At 52.3% G+C, this 24,772-nt stretch overlaps 2 long non-coding RNA genes across 3 annotated transcripts; both read right to left on the bottom strand.

Moving 5' to 3' along the window:
- Positions 1 to 1,366: 1,366 nt before the first annotated feature.
- Positions 1,367 to 9,054, bottom strand: LOC142087634 (uncharacterized). The gene is made up of 3 exons (XR_012675538.1): positions 8,395 to 9,054; positions 6,492 to 6,658; positions 1,367 to 4,088 (listed from the first exon to the last, which is right to left on the bottom strand). It is a non-coding gene; the product is annotated as an uncharacterized LOC142087634 (long non-coding RNA).
- A 9,740-nt stretch (positions 9,055 to 18,794) lies between these two features.
- On the bottom strand, positions 18,795 to 22,257 carry LOC142087631 (uncharacterized). Of its 2 annotated transcripts, none has more exons than XR_012675535.1 (2): positions 22,150 to 22,257; positions 18,795 to 20,602 (listed from the first exon to the last, which is right to left on the bottom strand). It is a non-coding gene; the product is annotated as an uncharacterized LOC142087631 (long non-coding RNA). The 2 variants fall into 2 exon arrangements; XR_012675536.1 differs by lacking the exon at positions 22,150 to 22,257 and adding an exon at positions 21,144 to 21,234.
- Between the last annotated feature and the right edge of the window lie 2,515 nt (positions 22,258 to 24,772).

Genomic DNA, 24,772 nt, shown 5'->3' with positions numbered 1-24,772 from the left:
TTTTTAACTCTCACACTCCACCTACAAATGCTAACAACAGAAAACTTTTCTAAAAAAAATCTGATGTAAAATTAATACAAGTGTAGAAGTACAGAACTGATCACTTTAACTGACCAATTTTCCTGTAAACCAGGTTATTAAGTTGTTTTCCTGAGGGAAAGCAGTATTTTATATGGTGATTAAGGGCTTGACTTGTAGAAAGCAGGAATAAACCATTTTACAGACACAAGTGAAAGAACACCCGTCTGATTTGAAACGGGTTGGTTGCGTGTCCAAATATCGTGACTTCGACCTGTTTGTGGGTAGAGGCTTTTAAAAGCTGCCCCTACCCACGCACACACCTTTTGCACCTCCCCTGTGCTAGAAACATTTGTGTGCCGGTGGGTCCCTTGCGCCCATCTCCTGGTGGTACCGATGTCACCGCGCAGACCAGGAGCCACAATTAAGCCGTAAATCAGCAAGAGCGTTTTCCCCTGCCACCCCCTGCCCCACAACTACTGACCGTGATTTATTAATTTCTAAAAAGAGTTGAAAAAACAAATGTTCTGGGTTTCACAGCCACCAGCGCTCAACAGGAGACTGCAAGATCAGGGCTGTTAATGAGGCACCATCACCAGCAGGACAAGACCTCACTCCCACCGCAGAGGATGGATCCTCGACCAGGAAGGCACCATCCCAGCCCTTCCCAGGAGGAGCATCCCTGACCCCACGGTGGCCCCTGTGTTTATCCCTTGCTCCTGCCAGGGTCGGGATGCTCCAAGTTGTGCGATGCTAAGGACAGAGGAAGGAAAACCATGTCACCTTGGGGCTGGGCTTGCTCTGGAGGAGCTCGCTGCTGCAGTGATGGGTCTGCAGACACACCCTGAGGTGCTCCAGGCCCTCCAGACCCACCAAACTCTTCCCAAGTGCTGCCAGATGTTGCATGGGTGCTGGGCACTGGCAGCCCCCCCCACCCTGGCTGTGCCTGACCTGGGTACCCTGATGGTGGCTGGGGAGCTGCCTGGGCCTGGGGAAAAGATCCCTGCCATGGCAGGGCTTCCCCAGGAGCACCCCAGGCGCAACCATGGGGCTCCCCCTTCCCACCCAGTTGAGGCTCCAGTCCCCCCCAGCCCTCACACCCCCCTAATGACCCCCCCCAGCCACTGGAGGCAGGGTGCAGCTAGAGGCAAGCACCCAGGGGCCAGCGTTACCCCTTGTCCCCCACTGCCACCGTGCACCCCCAGACCCTCCCTCCCCACAGGAGAAGCCGGGGAAGGGCTTGGCACCATCTCCCAGGGGAGGTGGCAGTGCCTTCTGCCCACCACCCCTGGGCTGGGGTGTGGCGTACCCACCAGCACAGGGGTGTCGGGGTGCAGCCCCCCTCCCCCTGCCCCCTCCCCATTAACGACACCGAGCCCTCGTTCGTTGCTGCCTCCGCAGTGGTTTATTGGTGTGGGAGACAAGAGCCCCCGAGCAGCAGTGTGGAAGGCACCGTGGGGGTGCCGAGGAGGCACCCCGAGAGGCAGAGCCCCGGCTCCTGCAGCAGGGACCGATTTCCAGCCTCACTAAAGCAGCAATGCAATACTGGAGAGCAACAGGCAATCCCAAACTCCAGTATTTACGTGCTGCTAGAGCACTGCTGACAGCTCTCCATCCTAGCGCCTCTCCACGGCCTCCAGACCCCCCCCTCTCCCCCCCAAACAGGGTACCTTGGCCGGGGAAAGGACCGAAGAGCAATAGGCGAGGGGCAAGGCGCCAGCTGAAGGCACGGTGCTCAAGCCAACATCGGCCGTGCCCGCGCTGGAGAACAAAAAGGAGCTACAAGTCCTTCCTGCCCGCAGGGCCAGCCCCGCTGAGACACACACGCACACGAACTCATAGGGAATATATTTGTAGCTGCAAAGGATGTGCACAGATACAAGCACCAAGAGAACTTATCTACACATACCTGTTCAACTGAACTAAAGAGATACATGGGAATGTGTTAGCTTCCACATCTATGATAACCAGAATCACTTTCTTGTCTTATCCTTGAGGTAATGAGGCAGCCCAGAATGGTCTGTATCTCCTTGTCCCTACAAACCATGATGTGCTGCTACATCTCCTCAAAGCCCACTGAATGTTGACATTCCAAATGGTATTTTGAATATTTTTTTTTTTTAAAAAACCATGATATAAGGTACTGAAGAACACTCTACAATGAAGACATTTAACGTGCATGCATTACCACCACAGGACATTTTTTTTTTCTTCACGGGTGCTATCAGAAAGTCTGTAACTATAAGAGAACAAGCAGTTACACAGTGCAAACAAACCAGTTTCAGAAACAAAATCAGAAATTAACTGTTGCCCCCACCCCCAAAGCATACTTAATATTTGGGTCCCAGCAAATCTATACTTTCAGATCTAGCAGATCTGCTGCTTCTGCTACTGTAAAGAGCCTGCAGACCTTCCTGGCCCTTCCAAATGCTCTGTGGGGCAATGTTACCTTGTACTTTCCTCTTAAGGGCTGCTGAACATCGAGGATTTTCCAGGAGTCGCAATGTTAGTATTTCAGATAAATAAACCCAGATTCCAAAGGTTCAAACCTGTTACGTTTTCCTTAAAATATTTTTATTCCGCTCGTTTTGACTTTTGAGAAATCTAAAAAAAACGCCTTATGTTTTTAAAGACTAGATTATGCTACTTTACTATTTGAATGGACAAACCTTATGCGACCATAAATTAAAGATACCCTGGAACTTCATCGCTTCCCCTACCTGTACCAGCGCAGGGCAGGAGGAGGCTGTAGCTCTGAAGCACGCAGCTGCCAGAGGCACTTACACGCCAGCCCGCGAGGGCTGTGCAGGAGCCGTGCAGATAGCCTGACATTTTTTGTGTTTCCTTTCAGCTTTTTTTTTTTTTCTCCAGTTATGTGACAACTTCCTTCAATTCATTTTCTTAAAAAGCAGCATCACAAAAACCCCCGAACAATGTCAGAAATGACGCCATTAGTTCAAATGCTTGTGCCGTCCCCTTGCGCTAAACACGCCACTCAGCCGAGTTCCAGTTTGTCCTCCTCCTAGTCCCTGCCTGCTTAGCAAACTTAAAATTAGGAATTTCAAAAGCTCTCATGACCCGTGCCAAATTATTGCAAATTTTAAATCAAATATTTGCCAACAAAAAAGCAGTATTTTTTCACCACTTCCGTGTCCTCCTTACCGACAGCACCAGATCCAACTCTCTAATGAGCAACTGCTACTTACTGCAAAGCCAGCAAGCACCCAGAGAAAGTTAAACCTGTACAAGCTAAAACAAAACAACCCCCCACGTAATTTTACCATTAATTATTTCTGTAACAATGTTTTACTTGACTGTACCTGTGTAGTCTTACTTCTTTCATCTCTTCAAGTGACTCAAAAAAAAAAAAAAAAAGCAACAGCAAACAAGCTCAGCTCTGAAATTCATTTTGATTGTGTGATTGTGTTTGAGGTTCACATTTTAATTAATGTTTTTATATACATATAAACCAGTCTTTAGCCTAGTTTGACAAGAGGGGCAAGAGTGCTCTTCAGCAAGGAGGACTTTCCAAAGTGAGGGCTCAATACACCTCCACCAGCCAATTCTCTAGCACAGAGAGGAGAAGGGGAAAAAAAAAAAAAAAAAAAAAAAAAAAAAAAAAAATCAACATTCACACCGAGTATTGGGCAAGTGGAAATTTGGGATAGGCAGTGAAATACGTATCTGAGAAAATATGCGTGTTTATGACATGACAGCATAATTATTTTAAGCAATAGAAAGCTCTGTGTTTGAATCATCCCACCTCACACTTCAGCTTCTTTCAAACTTAGTTTGTGCTTTGGATTCTCAATGTTAAACCAGAAAGATGGCAGCTGAACAGGATAATTTGAGTTTATCCCGACCTCTCTGAGGCGTTACCTGCAGTACCCAAGAGGGGATACGCATTTCAGAGGAACCTGCATTTACCCAGAGGGATGCAGACCTGCAGCTGCCCCGGAGCAGGTCGGCCACGCGAGCTTACCTTCCCAACTCACCTTGGGATGCAGGCGCATCGGCTCCTTCTGCACTGGCTCTCCCTGGACACGAGGCACTCACTGTTTCAATGGGAACTAGAAAGCAACACACAGAAGGGTTTACGAGGCGCTGGCAGAGGCACCGCCGTGCTTCGGGAGGGGGGACCGGGGCTGTTGGGCAGCCTGAGAGCGGTCCCCTCCCCAGGCACGCACAGACCACAAAGGCTCGGCTGGGCACAAATATTTTTAAAATTAGGTGGGGAGGAACAAAACAAAACAAAACAAGAAAAAAATCAAGTTTTCACCTCCAGACAGGGCAGACTATGAAGCAGCACTTCAAGAGCGATCGCATCCCTCCTCTCCCCATTCCTGCAGCCGGGGCTACTGGCACCATTGCCGCAGGAGGGTGACTCTGGGGGGTGGCACCCGAGGCGCGCTGGTAACCCCGAATCATAACCCAGGCGCCGAACGGCGAGGAGGGTCGACACGGCTCCTGCCGGCCGACACCAGCGGCAACCCCGAGGTCAGGCAGGAAAGCCACCGCACCCAGCCTCGGCCGGCAGCAAGCCCACCTCCCCTCCCCGAAGGGGTTAAAACAGCAGCAGCAAGAGCAGCCTATTGGTCTTGGCAGACTAGAAGCGAAGGAAACATCTTATTTGTGCCGATTTAGGTGAGAAACCACCCTCAGGACAAGCAGGTAGGATGCAGAGAGGCTTTTTTGGGGGTTGGGGTTCTTTTGGTGGCACCGTCAGGCGCTCAGCCCCTCGCTGCCGGGGGAGGCAGCGCCCCAGCCTTTGAGCAGCACCCCCACCACGGCTGGGAACTGGGGGCCCCCGCTGTGCTGGTAGCCCCAAATATCAAGAGAACTGCCCCAAAAGCTCCACCTCGATGCAAAGGCATCGCAACAACTCTTCTGCTGCCACAAGCTCCACGCCCACGGTGCGTACACCAGCTATTTCTAGAAATCGAGACTTCTACCTGTCATCTACGTAAGCCAGCCACCTACAGAGGTTTAATTAAATCCCCCAAATAACTGGGGAATTTGAACATGCAGAAATCCATTAATGTAGCTCACAAAACAATGCAACTTCTCCTTGCCAAAGTATATTGGGCAATTAAGTAAAAAACAGCCTCCCCCCCGCCCCAAGCCCAAACACACGCACAAAACCAAAACAAATTCACCCTGAAATACAGGGTTCCCTTAAAACACAACCTAGTCCCTCCTCACTGACACTGTAACCAGGAAAAAAGGAGGAAAAAAAAAAAGTGAGAAAGAGCACCATGGGAAAGCAAAGGAAATAAATATAGGAGCCCATGACAGGACAGATTTGCATACAGAGCCTTCACTGACTCGCACACTTCAGGGCTACGTAAGCTCAAAAACAAGTAAATATTAAGCATTTCCTATATATATAAAGCACAGGAAAAAAAAAAACCAACTCCGCTATCGAACAGTTTTTCAGGAGACACGCACAAACAAATCCTGAAGTCATTGTTCTCATTTGAAAGAATTGAAAAAAAAAAAAAAGAAAAAAATTAAAAAGCAATTACTATTTTACAAAAAGACTACAATAAATCATCTCATTACAGCTGAAGGTCCCCGACATTAATTAGTGAGATGCAATTACGGTAACAAAACGAAAATAAGGGGGCGAGTAGCACCACTGCAACACTGCAAATCTGCCCGGGTCTGAAAAATCACACCACTTTCATTCCCGCCTCCCTTTGAACAATGAAATTTAAACAAAAGTCACATATTAATATTTACAGATGTGGCTAATAGCTGGAATCAGACCCGATGCTTGATCGACAACCACCAAATGGTTCCAGCTATTACATTTCCGATAGGACTTGCCTCGCAAGGCTGCTGAAGTCGAGCGAGGGCTGCCTGGAGAGAAATGACTATTCAAGAGCACGAACAGTCAGACGTGGGAACTGCACGCAGCCAAGTTACTTTCATTTGTAGGGGCATCTACAGCGCATCTCCTCGGCGCGCACACGTCACGCGAAAATCGCCGTTACGCGCGTTTTAACCAGCCAAGACTTCTTCCTGGGTGGCACAAAATAAATGCCTAAAATATATTTTCTCCTTGTTCGTATGCCAAAACTGTACGAGGGGATAATTTCTCATACACTTTATTAAAAATAATTTTTTTCTCACTAATTTACCCAGAAAAAGCTCAGAGAAGCGGCACGTATTTCATATAAATAACAGCACGTTAGAGTTATATTTTAATTTTAGCACGGCGTACCTTTCACGCGTTAAACCGCACGATGTTAACGTGCGCTTAGGTGGGGCAGAACACCCGAAACCAAACCGCAGCTACAAAGGGCAAATTCAAATAATGCAAAAAATTAATTCGTTAACTTTACTCGATTTGAAACTCGACCCCGATATTGTTACTAGCGAGATCAACTATATTAATCAAGACGGGGCCGTTAACACGAGGGAGAGCTACTGGTGCTCGCAAAGGCCTGCGGGATAAGACTTCAACTTACAGTACTCCAGAAAACCAGTAAAATCCACAGTAAAATTCCAGGATCCACAGTTTTTTCTCAACACTGCTGAGGAGAAGAAAAGTATGATGCTTCTTGTTACTTCCATTTTTTGCATTGTCATCTCATCCAGTTTTAAACAACAAGGGACAGATCTGGAAGCCCGACTCCTATAAAGTTTATTTGTTAAGAACAGAAAAAAAAAAATAACATTTTTTTTGGTCAGATGAACATTAATTCAAAACATAACAAGCGCACAGTAATTTTATTTTATTTTTTTTTTTTTATATTTGGGTCAGTTTGCCTGAAGCATTACTTAAAGCTTCCCTCTTATATTTCATAAACGTTTATTGCATTAGCAGTTCAGTTTTACTGCATTTCCCACCAAAGTGGATTAACTAAATACAGACTTTCGCAGCTGATGGCGAGCAATGGAGTTCTTTGGATTTCTTCAGAGCAGAAGATGATGAAACCTGGCAGATGGTCCCTCACCTACACACGTACACACGCACACAACACACAAGCACAATTTATTTCTTTTTTTTTGGGGGGGTCGGGGAGGGAGCAATTCATGTTTTAACCTTGGAAAACTCACTCTCTCAATGCACAAAAATTGTCTTTATGTACCTGATGCACACGCGGGAAAAATATTGTGTTTAGGATAAATTAAAAAGGGAACCCCCCCCCGGCGCGGCGCGCGTTGCTCCCATCACCGCAGCTCACCCGGCGCAGCAAAGCTGCGCTTGGAAGTCGGCCTTTGCCAGGATATTCAAATTTCCTGTACAAAGCAAGCAACCAGCAAGGGGGGAAAAAAAAAAAAAAAATAGCAAAAGCTGGGTGCCAATTTTTTTTTTTTAGTATTTTAAATTATTTCGCCGAATTGGTTTTTGGTTATACTAGTAATTTTTTTTTTTTTTTTTTAATGTATAAAACTATTTTCTCACGTGCGCCCGCTTTGGCAGCGGGAGCTGGGGGCGAGCGCGGGTGGCCGTGGGGGTGCGCAGGCCCGACGCCAGAACGAAGCGGGGGCCGGCAGGCACCGGGCTCCCCGGGTTTTCTTTAAAAAAAGAGGGAAACAGGCAAAAAAAATCCACCCCAACGCCAAGCCACACCTGCGGGGGGCGGGCGCGGCTCCCCGCAACGCAAAAAAAATATTAAAAAAATTATTAATAATACAAAACCCACGAGGGAAAGGCGTCCGGGGCGGGGGGGGCGGGGGGCGGCTCGGCGGGGCGCCCCGCACCCACGTGGGAACCGTCCCCCCGCGCGGGACGCGCGTGGCGCGGGGGGAAGGCGCCGCGCGCCGCTCCCGCCCTAACGGTCCGGCGGCGGCAGCGGGGGGCCACCGCCCCGCCCGCCCCCCCGGGCCCGGCCGCTCCCGCTGTCACTGCCCGCTGCGTCACGGGCCGCCGCTCCGCCGCCGCCCCCCGGGGCCGCCGACCCCCCCCTCGCCCCCCCCCCCCCCAGGGCCGCCTTTGTGCGGCGCGGGGCGGCGCCGCGCGGGCGGGCGGGGGGCGCTGTGCGGTGCCGCCGCCCTCCCCACCCCCCGCCAAAAAAAAGTTTCTTTTACAGCTTTTTTCCCTTCTTCTCCACCCAAGTTTCTCCCGGGCCCGTGCCCCCCGTCCCCGTTCCCCCCCGGGGAGCGGCGCGACCCCGCCCACGGCGGCGCGGGGGAGGCGGCGGGAGGGGGCCGCGCCGTGGGCCCCCCCCCCTCCCCCGCCGGCGGGCAGGGCAGCGCAGCGCGCCCCGTCCCGCCGCCGCCACCGCCCCCCCCCGTGCCGCGCCCCCCCCCCCGCTGTGCCGAGCCGTGCCGGGCCGTCCCGCCCGCGGGGGAGGGAGGGGGGGGGCGGCGGTCGGCCCCCCGCGGCGCCCCGGCCCCGCCGCCCTGCCCGCCCTCCCTCCTCACCTCCGAGTCCACTCGAAAATGGCGCCGAAACCGAAAAAACTTCGCAAATTTCATTGTAGGCGGTTGCAAGGGCTGCTGGGAGCGGGGGCGGTGGCAGCACCGCCCGCCGGGGCGGGACGGGGCCGGGGACGGCCGCGGGGACGGGCACGGGGCGGGGCGGCCGCAGCCGGGCTCCGCGCGGGACGGGCCGGGACGGGCCGGGGCGATGCTCCCGCCGGGAGCCGGGCGGGCGCCTGCCGGTACCGGCCTCGGTGGGGCGGGAGATGAGCATCCCCGTGGGCATGTTCCCGCGTGGAGGCTGGCTGCCTTTCGGCCCGGCGGAGGGCAGCCTGGCGGGTGGCGCCGGGGCCGGGGAAGCGGAGGCGGGAGGTTGCGAGGCGCCCGGGGCGGTGGGTTCACCTGCCCCTGGCTCTAGGGCAGCGGAGGTGCCGTCTCTGCCGGGGCTCCTGCGCCTCCGCAGCGGCCGAAAGCTGCCTGCAGAAGAAAACCCTCAATGGGGAAAAAAAAAAATATAAATAAATCACATGAGCTGCACAGGATTGCTGGGGAACCTCAGCTGTGCCCCTCGTGCAAACAGGCTCCTTCCACTGCCTCTTCCCTCCGTGGTTTACGGCCTCGCGTAAACCATGCTTTTTCAGTCCTAGTGGGGTAAAAGTTGGTTTCTTGTTATTTGGCGTGTGCTTCTGTCCACACACTACACGATACCAGGCTGAGGGTTATATTTTTCCCCCCCCGATCACTGTCATACCCGAGTTCTCCACAAACGCTGATTCGCAGCTTTCCTTTCCCCGACCCGCAGGCTCAGGAGACGTTCCTCGCCGTGCTCCCGTGCGCGGCTGGCACAGCTTCATAACCTGCCCGGCGTCGCGCAGGAGTGATGGGAGCAGGATTTTGGGGCCCACATCACAGATCCTGGGTGCAGGCTGGTACCACGACATGCTTGCAGGGAAGACAGGTGGTTTAGAGACGTGGTTTTCTGAAGATTTTTGAATCTAAAGAGTCAGAGCTTGGGAGGATGGTAATTTGTGCCGGTAAGCTGGCAAGCTGAGGCCCTGGGGAAAAGTGATGCTGGGGCAAAGTGGTGCCTTCTGAAGGGAGAACCCGGGCCTGGAAGTCAGATACTTCCAGGTTTGTCACGTCCATCGTCGGGAGTGGGCAAAGCTGTGAAGTCTCTTGGTGACTTGGTGGGTTCGTGATCTTCCTGTTGCAGTTTCTACTTCTACCCCCACCCCAAACAGCAAAAAAACCCCAAACCCTGTTGCTACATAATTGCTCTGTTCTCACAGGTGAGCAGTGAAGCTCAATTAATTATGCTTTGTGAAGCGCTTCTGATCCTCTGATGGAAACATGTAAGGGCAAAACACTATTATTTTGCAACTTGCAAAGGCTGATAAGAGCGGTGAAAACGGAAAAGGTCTTACCACTTAAGGATATTACAGCCCTGCGCTTTTTTCCACTCGAGATCTTAGAAACTAGCTGATGGCTGCTGCTTTTCATTTAGAAGGGTTTTCCCCCCCTTTTGAAAGAAACGCAATCACTACCAAGTATTCTGGAGGGACTTCATCTTTAAACAAATAATGTTTTTCTTGTTGGGTGTGCACTATTATTTTCTTAATTATTCCTGGATTTCTGCCTGTTCCACCAAGAGTTTTCTCAGATGGCAGAAACAATTGGTCCTTTTTTATTACGCTAATAGCAAAAAGTATCCCTAATAAAAAGACTCTGTACATCCCATAAACTCAAACAGGACACTTTTTGCCAACAATCACACCTCTTCATTGAGGCATCATATATGCGTCTTTTTTTTTTCCCTCTTTTTTTTTCCACGTTACTACTATTGTTTACTACTCGGCCTCGCTGGCTGACTGCGTTTTGGTGTCAAAACAAAAGGAATTGAGTCATTTATTTAGCACCAAAGCCCTCCCACTCACCCTTAGCATCTACGTCGAGATCTCAGCAGATGTGGCGGGGAATGAATGGGCGAAGAGATTCACCTACACCTCTCACATCTACTTGTGGGTGGCCTCTAATTAATTTGGCTTCGAGGCTCCGCTGCAAAGTAGATGGGTTAGGAAGTCTGGCCGGGAGTCATCTGTTTGAATCATACCTATTTTATGGAGAACTTCATTGTGTAGCTGCGTCTGACCCGCACCCTTGCGAGAACTAATTAAAAAAAAAAAAAAAAGCCCTACACTTATTGGAATGTCAAATATAAATGTCAGCGTTTCAAATGAAATGGTATCTTGGGAGGCTCCTGCACATTTAATCAGCCGGTTGCGCCATCTATATCGTGGACTCAAAAGCAGCAGTGAGAACCACGAAAGGCACTGGCTTAACATCAGCAAAAGTGTTTGCCAAGCTTGGATTATGTCACTGCTTTATGATCTTGCTTTGTAAAGGGAGAATACTCTTGGGGAGAAAGGACTCGGCATGCCGGATCTACAGCGAGAGCAAGGAATGAATGCTGCTCGCAGAAACCGGGGGGGAGGGCGAGGGATTGTGTTTGCTGGGGTATTTTTGCAGATGGATGCTTTACGGCCGCCTTCTTGAAGCAGAGGTGCGCCCCGCAGATCACTCGGGCTGAAAGCAGAAAGCCTAAAATACCCCAGCGAAGCTGTTTGCTGCTTTCGCCGTGCCGCCCTCCCACGGGCACACCTGCCGGGGCCCCTGCCCGGGCGCTGCCTCCCCGGCAGCCCGCCGGCTCTCGCCGCATCGCCGTTTCGCTCCAGAGAAAGTGGCGAGCGGCGCCAAGGCCCGCTGGCTGTCCCTCGCCCGCGGGGTGCAGCACCCGGCCGGGTCGGGGCTTGTGAAGTAGTCAAAATGTGATGCTTTTGCAGAGGTGGCAGCTACGGAACCGGTTAAAAAAATAAACATCCCTGCACTGCACGTATTAAACATGGCTCACTGAAATGCTTCTGCTCCTCGCAGCGGGGACGAGCCGTGGCCACCCCTTCTGTGCTGCAGGTTCGTGGCAAAGGTAGGAAACTTTCTTCGAAGAGACCCAATTCTGTTTGTCCAGCGCCAGCCCAAATGCCGGGCGCGCCTTTGCTGTCCGCAAGTGGAAGGAGAATAAAGGACAAAGCTTGGAGGTTTCGTGCCCTTTGAGGAGTGCTGTTGGTGGGACAGGGGACATCGGAGGGGACAAATGGCTGAAGAGAGACGTCTCTTCAAAAGTAGCCCCTGGGGTACTGCCCTTGCTTTCCTGTTGTAGCGACAGCCTTGTGGGGACCCCGCTCCCCCCGGCTTGCTGCCGGAGCATCCTGCCCAGCCTGGAAACTTTCCACAGCTACTGGGCTAATAAACTGCGGCTGCTTCTGGGCGAGTGTCTGGCCAGCCCCAAACCAGATCCCGGCGCTGGGGTTTGGCATGGAAAAGGGGGTCCCTGTGTCCGCAGGGGCTGCGCAAGGCACAGGGAGCGGGTGGGCAGCCCGGGGTGCCCGGGGCGGTGGTGGGGAGCAAGCGTGGGTGTGCATGGCCACAGCACCTCGTGGTTCCCTATGTGCAGAATGGGGAGCCATGCCTTTTATTTATTGCATTCCCCCACGTGGCGCAGTAAACTGCCATCTCGAGCTCTGGCTTCTGCTTTAACCCTTCCTCTGATGTTTCGGTCCCTTGCAACCAGACTGAAGGGTTGAGTTTGTGCTTGGTTTTGTTGTGGGTCTCCTTCATCTGACCTTGTGCACCAGCCCCGGCATTTTGCAATTCCCCCCAGCTTTGTGCATGGCATGGCAGTCCCAACCTCGTTTTCTGGGCACCGTCAGTGTTTGTAGCGGCCTCAGCCACTCGCTGCAGTGTGGAAAATGGGTGTGGTGGTCGTGCCGATGGGTTTTTGGCAGCATCTCTTGCCTTCTCTTGGCTCAAAGAGTGCCCGGAGCGTAGCACTGTCTGGACAGGGATTTCATTACCCGCCATCCAGCCTGCCAGCGCAACCTTGTCATTGCAATTTGTCACACATATTTGGTATGTGTTTAGTATCTCGCTGAGGGCTCGTTTGCCAGGCGATTCATCTAATCGCTACTTGTTTGCTGCGAAGAGCGGCTTGGCCTTTGCTGGGCCAACACGCGGTTGTGCCGTGGGGCTGTGCCGCGCTCTCGGAGGGAGCGCTGGTCCTCCAAAGCAGAGAGGTGTGAACCAGCAGCATGAGATTCCCTACCATCAGCCTCCTTTTTCCACTAGAGGGGGGTTATTTTTGTCGAAAATGACTGTTTTTGTCAAAACAGTAATTTTAAAGGACTTTGTTGTTGTTTTTCAGGGATGGAAACCTTCTGCAGAGGCACCAGCTCCCCACTCCTCCCCTTGTCTTTGCACTTATTTGCTCTATTTATTTACTGCAAAATTTGCTGTATTGCCTGACATTTTTCGGTTATCAAAATATTTTGATTATGTGCAGGGGAGGGGGTGGGTTGATAGTGCGGCTGACATCTCGATAGAAAATTGCCTGTAAAATATTCTAACTAAATTCAGGGCGGGGAAGAGTGAGATACTCCAGCCTGTCCTAGGCAAACCCTTAGCATTGCTGCTGCAACCTGGGCCTGCACAGAGCCCCGGGTCAGCTCAGGCCCATTTCCCTGGATATTTCCAGCCCTTTTGGGTTTGAGAGCTTGGCTGGAGTGTGAGCTCTCCCCATGGATGCATCAAATACAGCAACCACGGAAAGGAGGGCGGAGGAGCAGATGCTGCTGCGCGAGACACGACCTGAAACTGCTGCGGAGGTTTTGGTGCAGCGAGAGAGGGGACGGAGGCAGGATACAAAAAGCAGAGCTTGGAGGGGCGGGAGGGGAGTTGCACGTCAAGGTCACTCTGAAAAGGGCTGGAGCACTTTCCACTTTGTTTTCGCTCATGAGAAGCAGAAGCGTGGCTCTCTGTGGGGCAACCACCAGCGCGTTGGCCCTGGAGATGTCCCCTGGCTTCGTCCTTAAGCAAGCGCCATTGGCAGAAGATGGGCTGACCCGTGAGTGAAGAGCCACTCGCATCTTGAAAGCAAAGCTACTCTCACGCATTTGAAACAGCGTTGAGAAATTATCTATTATAGCAGCTCTCAGGCGTCTGCGTGCAAAGCTGTTAATGGTTTTGAAGACCAATATTTATTCAAACGGCATACGATGACTTTGTCTGCTGTTGCAATTTTTCTATGTCTAAACAAGCTCGTCTCACATCCCCAAAGCCAGCAGGTTTAAAACTTTTTCTGACTTGTGTTACCAAACTTGCAATTTGTCATTAATACGGTATTCTGTCAGAAATGCAGTACTCTGGGCATGTATGTATAAATATTGTGCTCTCCTGGCAAAGCAAAATGTCATGATAGGATAATGTGTTATTTAATACAGAGCTGTAGATTAGACAGGGACATTTGCAATACAAACCAGTCCTGACATCAGACGTCTGCAAAAGTCCTTGTTATGCTGGTACAGTAGGAAAACTGATATTTCCAGCTGAATATTTTTTGTATTGAGCTCCTTCACCATCCCATGGACCTCTGCCCTGTGACACGTAGTATTAAATGATACCATCCAAGAGTTATTTTGTACAATTCAAAGTGATAGCCCCAGGAGGCATCCCTTAGACATGTGAGGAGTCTGTGAAATGGTAGGTTAGAGGTTGTCTTTCAATGTCTTGGCCCTCCTTCTAGGAAAGACGGTCTGGCTGTTTACCTGGAGGATGCATTAATTCCTAAAGACCAGCTCCTAGGACTAGTGAAAAGAAAACCCAAGCAGTGAAGCCGCGCGTCTCTGAGAGCTGACATCCAACAAGCTAGCAGGAAAACAGGTTTCTCTGAGCCGTCGGTCACCCCATGGATGGCTTCTGGGCAGGAAATCCAGCTCCATTTCCAAAGCAAGCAGGTCCATGGCCAGCCCGGGAGCACCAGGAGGGAGCTGGGGAGGCTCCCGAGCAGCCTCTGCCCGCATGCTGGCACCGTGCTCTCACGGCTGAATTTTAAGCCTCTCGCTTAAAGGACCTTAAAAAAAGACCTTAAAAAGGTCCTTGGGAGCCCCTTACCCTTTGCTGTCTGTAGGCAGCTTGTTCCCATGCTGGGTGTTGGACTGTGATCGCTGCCATTCCAGCAGGTCTGGAGATCCCTGGCAGAGGTTTGCTTTCAAAATTAAGGCTGGGCTTGCCGAGGGTCCAAACGCTGGAGAGAGATGGCAGGTCAGTCCCAAGCACTCTGACTGCTGGCGTGTCCCTGGTTTCCCACCCTGGGAAGGAGCGGAAAGGCTTTGGGAAGGGTCACGCAGCAGATCTGTGGCCCTCCAGCCCATGGCCACATGCTTTGGTGGCTCTTGGACCCCCACCTGGGGGAAGCTTAACTCATGGGGCTTTAGGGGGACCCAGCTCCCATAGCGGTCTTCATTGCTTTTGAAAATCCCCATGCTGGTTTTCGTTGCTGGCACTCATTTTCCTGAAGAGAAGTGTTGCTTTATAATAAGGCAGCTTCGAGCGGGGATAGCTGCTCCGTGCGGGGGCACCCGAGCCCAGCTGCTTGCGCTGCGTTCTGGGGGGGGGAGAGGAAATTGCGACACCACATGCGCAGGTTGACCGTGCGCCAGTCGTCCTATTAACAGAGTTTTCATAGAATCATAGAACCATAGAATTTTTTGGGTTGGAAGGGACCTTTAAAGGTCATCTCGTCCAACCCCCCTGCCATGAGCAGGGACATCTTCAACTAGATCAGGTTGCTCAGAGCCCCGTCCAACCTGACCTGGAATGTTCCCAGGGATGGGGCATCTACCACGTTTCTGGGCAACCTGTGCCAGTGTTTCACCACCCTCATTATAAAAAATGTCGTCCTTGTATCTGGTCTGAATCTACCCTCTTTTAGTTTAAAACCATTCCCCCTTATCCTGTCGCAACAGGCCCTGCTAAAAAGTCTGTCCCCATCTTTCCTATAAGCCCCCTTTAAGTACTGAAAGGCTGCAGTCAGGTCTCCCCGGAGCCTTCTCTTCTCCAGGCTGAGCACTGATGTAGTCCCTCCATCATAGAAGGCCACTGGGTTGGTGAGGCAAGACTTGCCCTTGGTGAAGCCATGCTGGCTGTCTCGAATCACCTCCCTGTCCTCCACGTGCCTTGGCGTAGCTTCCAGGAGGACCCGTTCCAGGCACAGGGGCGAGGCTGACAGGTCGGTAGTTCCCAGGGTCCTCCTTTCTACGCTTTTTAAAAATGGGTGCAATGTTTCCCTTTTTCCAGTCACCAGGGACTTCACCTGACTGCCATGACTTTTCAAATATGATGGAGAGTGGCTTGGCAACTACATCAGCCCATTCCCTTAGGATCTGGGATGCATCTTGTCAGGTCCCGTAGACTTATGTATGTTTTAATAGGGAGATGAGCATTGCTCCTGGGGATAAACATTAATTAGTTTTCTAGAAGGCCAGGGCACAATATACCTTTAAACATGCTTTTTACACTGAAATACTCAGTACCCTGAGTTGCACCTACTGTACAACAGGGTGTTTTCCACTCTGAGGAGGAGGATGAAGAAGCATTGCTCATGCTAATGTCAATGCTGGCAGAGCTCATGGGGAGGAACTTCGTTTGCTTCTTCCCTTCTTCCAGAGTTTTCTGTCTCACGGTGCCTCCAACTTGCGGGGAGGCTTCAGGGGTGAATCTGGAATTTAAAGCCACACAGGATTTGACTTTCTGTGCAAAACTCCAAGCTTGCACCAGGAATTAATTCAGCAATGCACAGTGCAGAAGCAACGGCAAAACAGGCTTCAAATCGTATTTCTCATGTTGTCCTAGGTGCAAAGAGGAAATATTGCATGTGCAGGAGGCCAAAACCTGCATGCAGCATGGAGAGTGATTGCACTACCCACTGCTTTGCAAATGCACTTGAAATAGTGCCATTTGGGACAGAAGACCAGACACTTACCTACCACATCTGGCCCAATTCCAGTGAAATCTAATGATAGCTTCATGTTTTCCACCGAAACTGCAAACTGTAGCATTATTCATAGAGAAAGAAGTAGTATAAGGAAACAGTTGCTTAATATCATCGCTGGACGTCTGTCTCTTGAAAGCTGCGGTCACTCCTGGGGCTCGCGATGCCTCCGTGTCTCTGTACCTGTGAGCTGCCCTGGCTCGTGCTGCACGGCAGCTGGAGATCTGCATGCAGGGGAAATGAAGATAAACTTCTGCCCTGTGCCCGAGCTGGGGGGCTTTGCGACCCCCAGGCACCAGGGCCAGCCGCCACAAAAATCCCCTGCGGGGACGGCTGTAGGTGCAAATGCGCTGGGAAAGACGAGAGGGGAGAAAACGTGGGAGAGAGGGAAGTGGCAGCAAAACCTGTCTAACCCAAAAGGGAAAACGCCAAAATGAGACCACCCAGAATATGTTTAATTAGTACTTTTCCTAAATTAGTGCTTCTCTCTGCTCTCAGTGCTCATCTGCGCCTTCATGAAATAAGTCAAATGGGTGCAATCACACGTGGCTCTCGTGGGGAATGGGAGAAGGGCGTGCAGGCAGCGAGGAGAGGGCGCGGGCAGTAACTCCGGGCTGCCCTCAGGATGGGGTGCAGGATCGGGCCCCATGCCAGCCCCAAAGCCGGTCCTGCTGGGAATGGGTCTGGTTTCAAGTGGTGCCAGTGGGGGGACACAACCAGGTGTGACAGGACGGAGCAGAGCTGCCTGCAGAAAGGCACACGTACACGTAAGCTGCTGCGCACTGCAGAGTCCCTATCCACCATGTGAGCTGCACAATTTAAAAAGCACGTACAGTGTCTGTGTTCGCCCAACGTTATTTATTTCAGTGGATGCTGAAAAGTGTGAGAAATAAATAGTGTCTTTTAATGGGGCAGGCAGGGAGATCTCTGCTTGGAGAAAGAAAATCAAGCTTTTCAAAACCGAGGCCATGTTCCCACCGGCTGTGGGATTGCTGCCGCGATGGTTTGCAGAAGGGTGATCTCTGTGCTTAGAGGCTGGTTTGTCGGCCAGGCGGGTGGTGGGCAAGGAGCGAAGCTCGTGGGTCAGCTCCCGCCGCTGCGCCCCGGTTGCAGCCCGGGAGGGCGGTGGGAGAGCCACGGCCGCATGGCAGGCATCGCCTTCCATGGGGAGGCGGCTGCTGACGCACCTTCCCCTCCTGCACGGTTGGGAACGGTGCAGCTTGGCACCCTGCCCTGGCCAGACCCTGCCCGTGGGGGATGCACGGAGCAGCCCGCAACGTGCCTCTTCGCCATGGAGGTGAGTGCTCCTCACCCCCTCCTGCAGCGCGAGCGCCGGGCCCCGGGCAGGGGCAAACACCCTGGGGCTGCTCCTCCTGCGAGCGTGGCTGCATCTCGCCCACACCGAATTTCACCTGCCACATCACCCAACCTGTGACCGCCTTGCACGGCCAGCTTGGCTCTTCGCTCTCCCGGGTAGCTTCGTACCCTCTGCAAATCGCGCATCCCTAGGGCGGCCGGCACCGCAACCAGGGTTAGCGCAGCCCGGCGCAGCCCTTCCCGGCAAGCCCATCACCTGGGCAGACATGTGCATCGCACGGTCCCGAGCATCCCGGCTTCACGGGAGCGGGCCGAGGAGGTGGGAGACATGGAAACCCGCAGAGAACCCACGAGGCGAAGCCGAGGAGGGAAGCAAGGCGACCTCCTTTTTGCTTTCCAGTCTGATATGTGATCTGGGAGAGGTGGGGATGAGACGGTCTGTTGGAGCTGCTGCCTTTTAGTTTAGTCTTTTGCACTGACTACATCTAATAAAATATTTTAATAAAAAAAATAATGATTTCTGAATCTTGCTTCTGGGAATGGGATCTACGTTTCTGTACTCCTTACAGGAAAGAAATCCAATTTTGTTTGAAAGAAAGAGAAATTTCAGCCTCTTGGGGAAAATACTTAACTGTAAAGAGACAGAAGAAAAAGCCCAAATTAGTTTCATGATGTCAGTAAATGATACCATGAATTGGGAAATCCATGAGTTTCGTTGAAACCAGCCACGGTTTCCACCTCCCCCCGCCTCTCATCTGCTTTGAAACACTTTTTGTTCAGGCTCGGGGCTGGAGGAGTGCAGAGGTAGCTAAATATTTCCACATCTGGTTTGGGGAGGATTTGGAAAAATAATTTTGCTGCAGAATTAACAACAGTAATGGAGTTTATTTGTGTCTCTCAGTATATGGCAATATATTGTAGCGTTTCTCCTCGAGCGCACGCGTGCTGAGGCTGCCTGGCCCGGCACTACTGGCTCACCTATTCCTCAGAGAGGAAGGTTTGCTGCCTCCCTGAGAGATAACAGGGCTATTCTCAACCATGGAAAAACTTTTACTGGTTCATTTTATCAGCCTCTGGTTGGGAAGGTTTCACTATCCGAGCCCTGGTTCTTCTACACTTTCACTTACTTCAACTTTGCAGTTTCATGCACTGAAAGGATATCAGCTGTCGATGATACCAAGGAAAGTTAACATGGGAGACAACTACATGTGTTTAACTGTTTATTTGCATCCACAAAAATGCTCCCAGAAAGCAGAGGGATCAGTTTTGAAAGATGAGGGATTTCTCTCTGGAAAATATTTTGCCTAATGAGTTACGCAAAGCGAAAGGGTTGATGACGAGGCTTCACCGGGAGAATGCCCCACGGTGTGGGTCACCGGCTGCGCCCGGCCAGCCTGCTACGGCTCTGCAGCGGTCGGTCGGATGCGGAGTTTCACCTCCTCGCAGGCAAAGACCGATCTGCAAAATGCAGAAGCAGCTGGTTCCTTTTGGTGGCACTGCTCGGGGATCACGGGTGGGTGCCGTCCCCTGCAGTGCTGCCAAGGCAGAGCAGGACACCTAAGAGGGACTTGGGGTGTGGGGTGGGGGTTAGGCGGGAATACCCCGTGATGTGCAGAAGCCAACTGTGAGCTCTGCATGAGAAGAAATGTCTGTGGGGTGTCACTTGCAGCAGGTGTTGACAGAAACGCCAGCAGCTCCCCCAAGGGGGCTTCAGCAGGGTGCCCCATAGCAAGACGGGTACCTTGGGGCTGGGGAAAAGCAACAGCTCATGGTGCTGGTCACCTCTGGGGACCAGCTGCGTCAGTGGAAGGCATCGGCGCTGGAAACTTCTGGACAGGTTTTGTTTTCTCCAGCAGTCGCAGTTTACAAACTTGAGCCAGAGCTCACCTCCTCCCTGCCGCCTCTGCCGTCCCCCCGGGGAGGGCAGCGGGCAGGGAGCCACCACGCTCAGGAAGAGGCTTTGTTGCAGGGCTCAGCCATTGAATTCAGCGACTTTCAGAGAACCCCGCGCTTGTTTTAAAGATTTATTGTTCGCTCTGGAAAGCAGCTCTGGAACACCGAGTCTGCACACCCTGAAGACCAGTGTGCGCCATCGGGAACTGCCGGGCTGCTCGGTGCCCCCAGCGAAGGCCGGACTTGGTCCCTGCGTGGAGCCGCCCAGATTTTGGGATGGTGTTGGCAGAGGCCGGGGTGCAGCCCGTGCCCAGCAGAGCCTCCGCAGTCAGCGATGCACAGTGGGTCACTGTGGCTTCCCGGGGTGCAGCGGCAGTGCTGGGGAGGAGGAGGAGGCTGTGCGGAAAGGATAACAGCATTCTTTTTGTTGTTGTTGTTGTTCAATTTACATCCTCTTCCTTCTCCCCTCCCTTGAAGCTCCCCATCGTGCTGGGCTGCTCCTGGGGCACAGCGAGGGTTTCAGCTCGCTTGGGGCAGGTGTTTCACCTCCTTCGTTAAGCAGCGGCTCCTCTCCAAGTCCCAGGAACATCAGGAGCGCGACCAAACCACAGCAGTGAGTGGGGCAGCCGGACATCGCCCTGTGGACAGGGATGGGGACGGGGACACGGGGCTTTCAGCCGGGAGGGCTGGCGGCGCGGCAGCCTCCTGCACCGGGTCACCCTCCAAGATGTCTGGCCGAGACGAGGCAGCCTGAGCCATAACTGGGCTTTTATGGGGCCTTGGAGAAGGTGTCTTGGCAGCTGTCATTTACGCCGTGCGGAGTGCAGCTCCCCCCCCTCCGTCCCTAGTTGGCAATAACCGCTAGAAAGCAGCCTTGAAACAACAACCAGCTTTCTAATAAAGCTGGCAAGTGTTGCCAAGACAGAAAACGCAGGAGAACCACATGCAAGCACGGAGCACAGCCTGCAAACCAGACCTTGCGCTGCAATGTCCTAGCCCGATTTGGTTCTTCCCTGTCCCCTTTGGCAGGACGGTGGCTGGTGGCCACTGAGCCGAGCTTCAGCCTTTGCTCCGTGCTGGTGTCCTCGTCTCCGCTGGTGGCACGTTGGTGGCCAGCTGTACCTGTGCAATGTAAGAGCGAGGCAGGTCGGCTCTGACGGTGGTGGCAGGTTGCACAGGTTACACAAACAGTGCAAGCTGTGGAGGCGTTGGTGCAAAAAGCTGCCCAGTGTGTTTGTAAAAACTGGGTTGACGGATCCACAGTGTCCTGTCTGTGCCCTGTCAGTGACTTAATTTAATAAAGTGATCCTGCAGTACTGGTCCAGTTTGTCTAATCTTCATCACAGGCACGTGTTGTAGTATCACTCCCAATAGCGTTTTTTAAAGCTTTTATTTTAGGGAAGGTTTTTGTGCTGTTTCTGAGGATGCGTGGATCCTGTCTGCATCCTGCGATGCCCTGCTTGGTGCAGCACCCCTCTGCCCAGCCGGCACCGGGAACCTCTCCTCCGCTGCAGGCTGGCTCGGAGACCTGCTTTGGGGTGTTGCTGGCCCTGGAGAGCCGGGGTGGCCTAACGGCTTGGCGGTGCCGGAGCGGTGCCGGAGCCGTGCCGGCCATGCCGGGCTGAGGACCAGCAGAGGGAGCACAAGAGTGCAAAAACCCCACCTGGGAGCTGGGGGGACGAGGACTCCGGCTGCACTGGTGTGCACTGGTGTGCACTGGTGTGCACTGGTGTGCGCTGGTCCAGTGTGGGCCCCACGGCAAGACACCTGCTGCCCCATCCCAGAGCCGTGGGGCTCCCCAGGGTCAGCGAGCGCTGGTGGGACCTACAGGGAGAGCACCGAGCGGCACAGGCAGCCTCCGTCACTCGGGCTCTCCATCAGCAGCCTCCCCGAGCCACCTCATCTGCTGGGAGACAGCGGAGATAACAGGCCCCGTGCTCAGGACGCCGGAGTGCCCGTGCAGGCACTCTGCAGCTCGCTGTAAGGCACGGCACGGCCGGAGCTCTGCAGCGATGTTGCAGGCTCATCAAGTTGCATTTCAATTCAGATTTTCTGTCCCACAAAATTGAGTCCTTCTCCTCCGAACGCTGCCGCTACCCCTCCTGCCCCAACCTGCAGTGGGTACGTGCTGCACCCCAAAGTGCCAGGCTGCCCTCCGGGCCATGCAAAGAAGCTTTCAGCACCTCCAAGCCTGACTTGCTTTTGGAGTTCACTGTGAAAAAGACACCGTGGCACAGTCCAGGGGGTTATTTTTGATGGAAAACTATATTTGAATGAAAACAGAGCAGCCATCCAATTGTAGCCAAAGGACCCGGTGATATCCCTGCTGTGGCTTGGCGCTGCCTTTCTTGCTGCAACGCTTTTTCTCCCAGAGCCAAAGATACCACGAGACTCCAGTTTACACCAGGTTATTCACATGGGGGGTATCTGCTCTCACATTTAGTGTCCGCAGCCTGCCTGTCTTCATCGAATAAGTCTCTGGCTACATTTGCAATGCGATGCCCGTGCTGGGACCTCCTTCAGCGCCCCATGCTCAGCAGCGGCCGCAGGGCAGTTCCCTGCACCGAACACGCTCTACCCAGGCCAGGCGATCAAAACAGGCTATCACAGTGGCTCACAAAGTAAAAAGACAAATAATTTCCAGCACGTCACTGCTGGTGGTATGGTACCGAGGGCTGGTTTTGCTTGCTTGTTCAAGAAGAGGTGAATTCCACCCGGGAGGAATTCATTCCTTGCCTATGCTACTATTAAAAACGTGCTTGATGGTTTAATTTTAGGCCCGGTTATCTTTCTTGATGCAGAGTTTAACACAATTGCGTGGCAGGATGTCTGCAGAGGTCAGATGGGAATAATAGAGGTGTTAGTCACTCCAGAAAAGGAATTAAATCGTGCCGGGGAGTTCGCACAGTTACTTCTGGTGCCACCACGGGGAGAACTGCTAGGTCTTGTCTAACAAAGCTTCAGCATTTATTTAGGAAAGCACAGCCAGCGTTTTTTACATTTTCAGCTGCCTTTCGTAGCGGGGCAGTGGGTCCATGTCACAGTTGCCGTGGGGGACTGTCCCACGGGCGGCCGGGCGCCGAGGGAGGGTCATTGTCCCATTGTGCAAGTGGGAAATGCAAGCACGGAGATGCAGAGCTCTGCTCGGAGACTCACGGCGGCTGAGCTCGAGTCTCTGGGGGCCTCGGCCCGAGCCGTAACTACAAAACCATCTCTTGCAGTCCTCCATGTGCCGGGTTTCAGAGCATCCCCCTCCATGCTCGTGACCCTTTGCTGGCAGCTTTCCTGCGCTTGCTGCGGGGTGTCCCTCCGGAAGCCCTGCCGCTCTCTCCAGCTTAGGCTACAGCATGGATAAACCTCCGTTGCAAAAGCTTGAGCCCCAGCCAGATTTCCCAGAGACCAGTCGAGCTCCGGCAGCACAGAGCCAGGAAGGGTCCAGCTTGCCCCGGCACCGATGCCCAGTTCCAAACCCCAAGGGCTGGTCCCTGAGGTGTGGGTGCAGGTGACACCATGCATGAGGTCCATGAAGTAAGAGTGACCTGAGGACCTTCTTGGTCCCAAGGATCTCCTCGGCTTAAAACACAAGTTGCAGAGCAAAGCGCGCATCCGCCCGAAGCTGCTACGGAGGAAAGGGACTGAGCTAATGCCGGCGGGAGGGAATGGCAGTTTTGGAAATGTGTGAGTCATGCTTGGGTCTGACATTCAAGATAAAAAGGCTGAGATGTGCAGGCTGTGCTGGTTTCCTCGGCGGCTCCTCGGCGAGCGAGAGGGCTCTGGTGGGTGCATCCTCGCGGGGCCCAGCCCCGCCACCCCGGGGCATCCAGACACACAAGAGCAATTGTGGCTTTCTCGCTGTTGGGCAATGAATGGGGCCTGAATATTGTTGTGGATTTCAATAGAAAATGCTTTCAGATTGAAATGACCTTGATTACAGCTGGTTGTATAATTTGTTGTGAATAAGGTTCTGTGCAAAGTTTGGCATTTTTGTTTTCATTGCATAATAATTAGTGATTACATTTTTCCAGTATTTATCCTGTGCTAATCTTGATATGAGCCTGAAATGCCAGCAGCGCGATGACAAGAACCAGCATCCACGCCAGCCGGGACATTATTTGCTTTCTATAGGCCAGGAACATCAAGCAACCCAGAACTGCTTCTCTCTCAGAAACATACAACTCACTGATGCCCATTTGGCTATTTTTAATTCTATTAAGGGCTCTGCAAGTCCCCCTTGGGGGACAGATGCAAATGAGGAGATGTGTTTGTCAGGCCTGTGCACGCTCTGAACAAAAACTTTCCGCAAACATGTATTCCCATGTAAACCAATTGATTCCCACAGTGTTCCTTTCCATCGTTATGGGATTATGGTTTTAGTAATGAAAATGAGGATGAATAGTCCTTGGTATTTACACTGACCATTTACAGAACCAGAACTTCTTCCCTTCTATGCAATTTCTGGCAAAAATGCGTCAACAGAATTATTTAACAAAATAATAAAAATCAGTGACTATTCATAGAAATGTAATTTATGTTCAATGTATCTTTTTGCATGCGATATGGATCTAAGGACACACATGGACTTGCACTGATTAAACTACAGATGCAACCTTTAAGGTGGGAAAAAACCTACATGAGCACCACTATGTCTTACTCTAAGCTAGAATATGTCTAATTTAAATTGTTTGGGAGTGGTTTTTAAGTAAGCCACAAAAAAAGTCTGCTTTAAACCAACCTGGTCGTGTCTGTACAGGAAGTTGCATCAGTGTCTTTAAGCCGATGCGAATTTGCATGCAGCTAAACCCTGCGTGGCGTGTCCTTGTGGAGGGTCACATTTCAAACCCAGCACGCTGTACCTTTTGTGCTGACTGCAAACCAGGCCAGCACCGAGAGCTAGGGCAGAAGCTTGAAAAAAATGGGAGATCATTAAGATTTGTCTGTGGTGATCAATGAATCTGGGACAAAAATGTTGCACTAAGTCGTCAGCTGCAGTGAATTAATCACCCGGTATTTGTTTGCTGTTCTGCTTCCTCCATTGGGCCTCGCTGAATAGTAGCATTCACGGGAACTTTATAGCATTTATAGGAACTTTACAGATGTATATAGCATTTATAGGAACTTTATTTTGTAGGTGAAACGCAATTTCTTTGAAGGATGACTATGAATTGCAGTCACTAACACCAATGACTTCAAATCCTTGCTCTGACTGTCAGTGTGGTAGGTGGGCTGACACGAAGAGGAGCCTGTTGTATGTATGTGCTCCGTATGGGCTCAGGCTATTGTAAAGCACCAACA

Source organism: Calonectris borealis, chromosome 13 (assembly GCF_964195595.1).
Source record: "Calonectris borealis chromosome 13, bCalBor7.hap1.2, whole genome shotgun sequence".
Lineage (NCBI taxonomy): Eukaryota > Metazoa > Chordata > Aves > Procellariiformes > Procellariidae > Calonectris > Calonectris borealis.
This window is presented reverse-complemented; position numbering and strand designations above follow the sequence as displayed.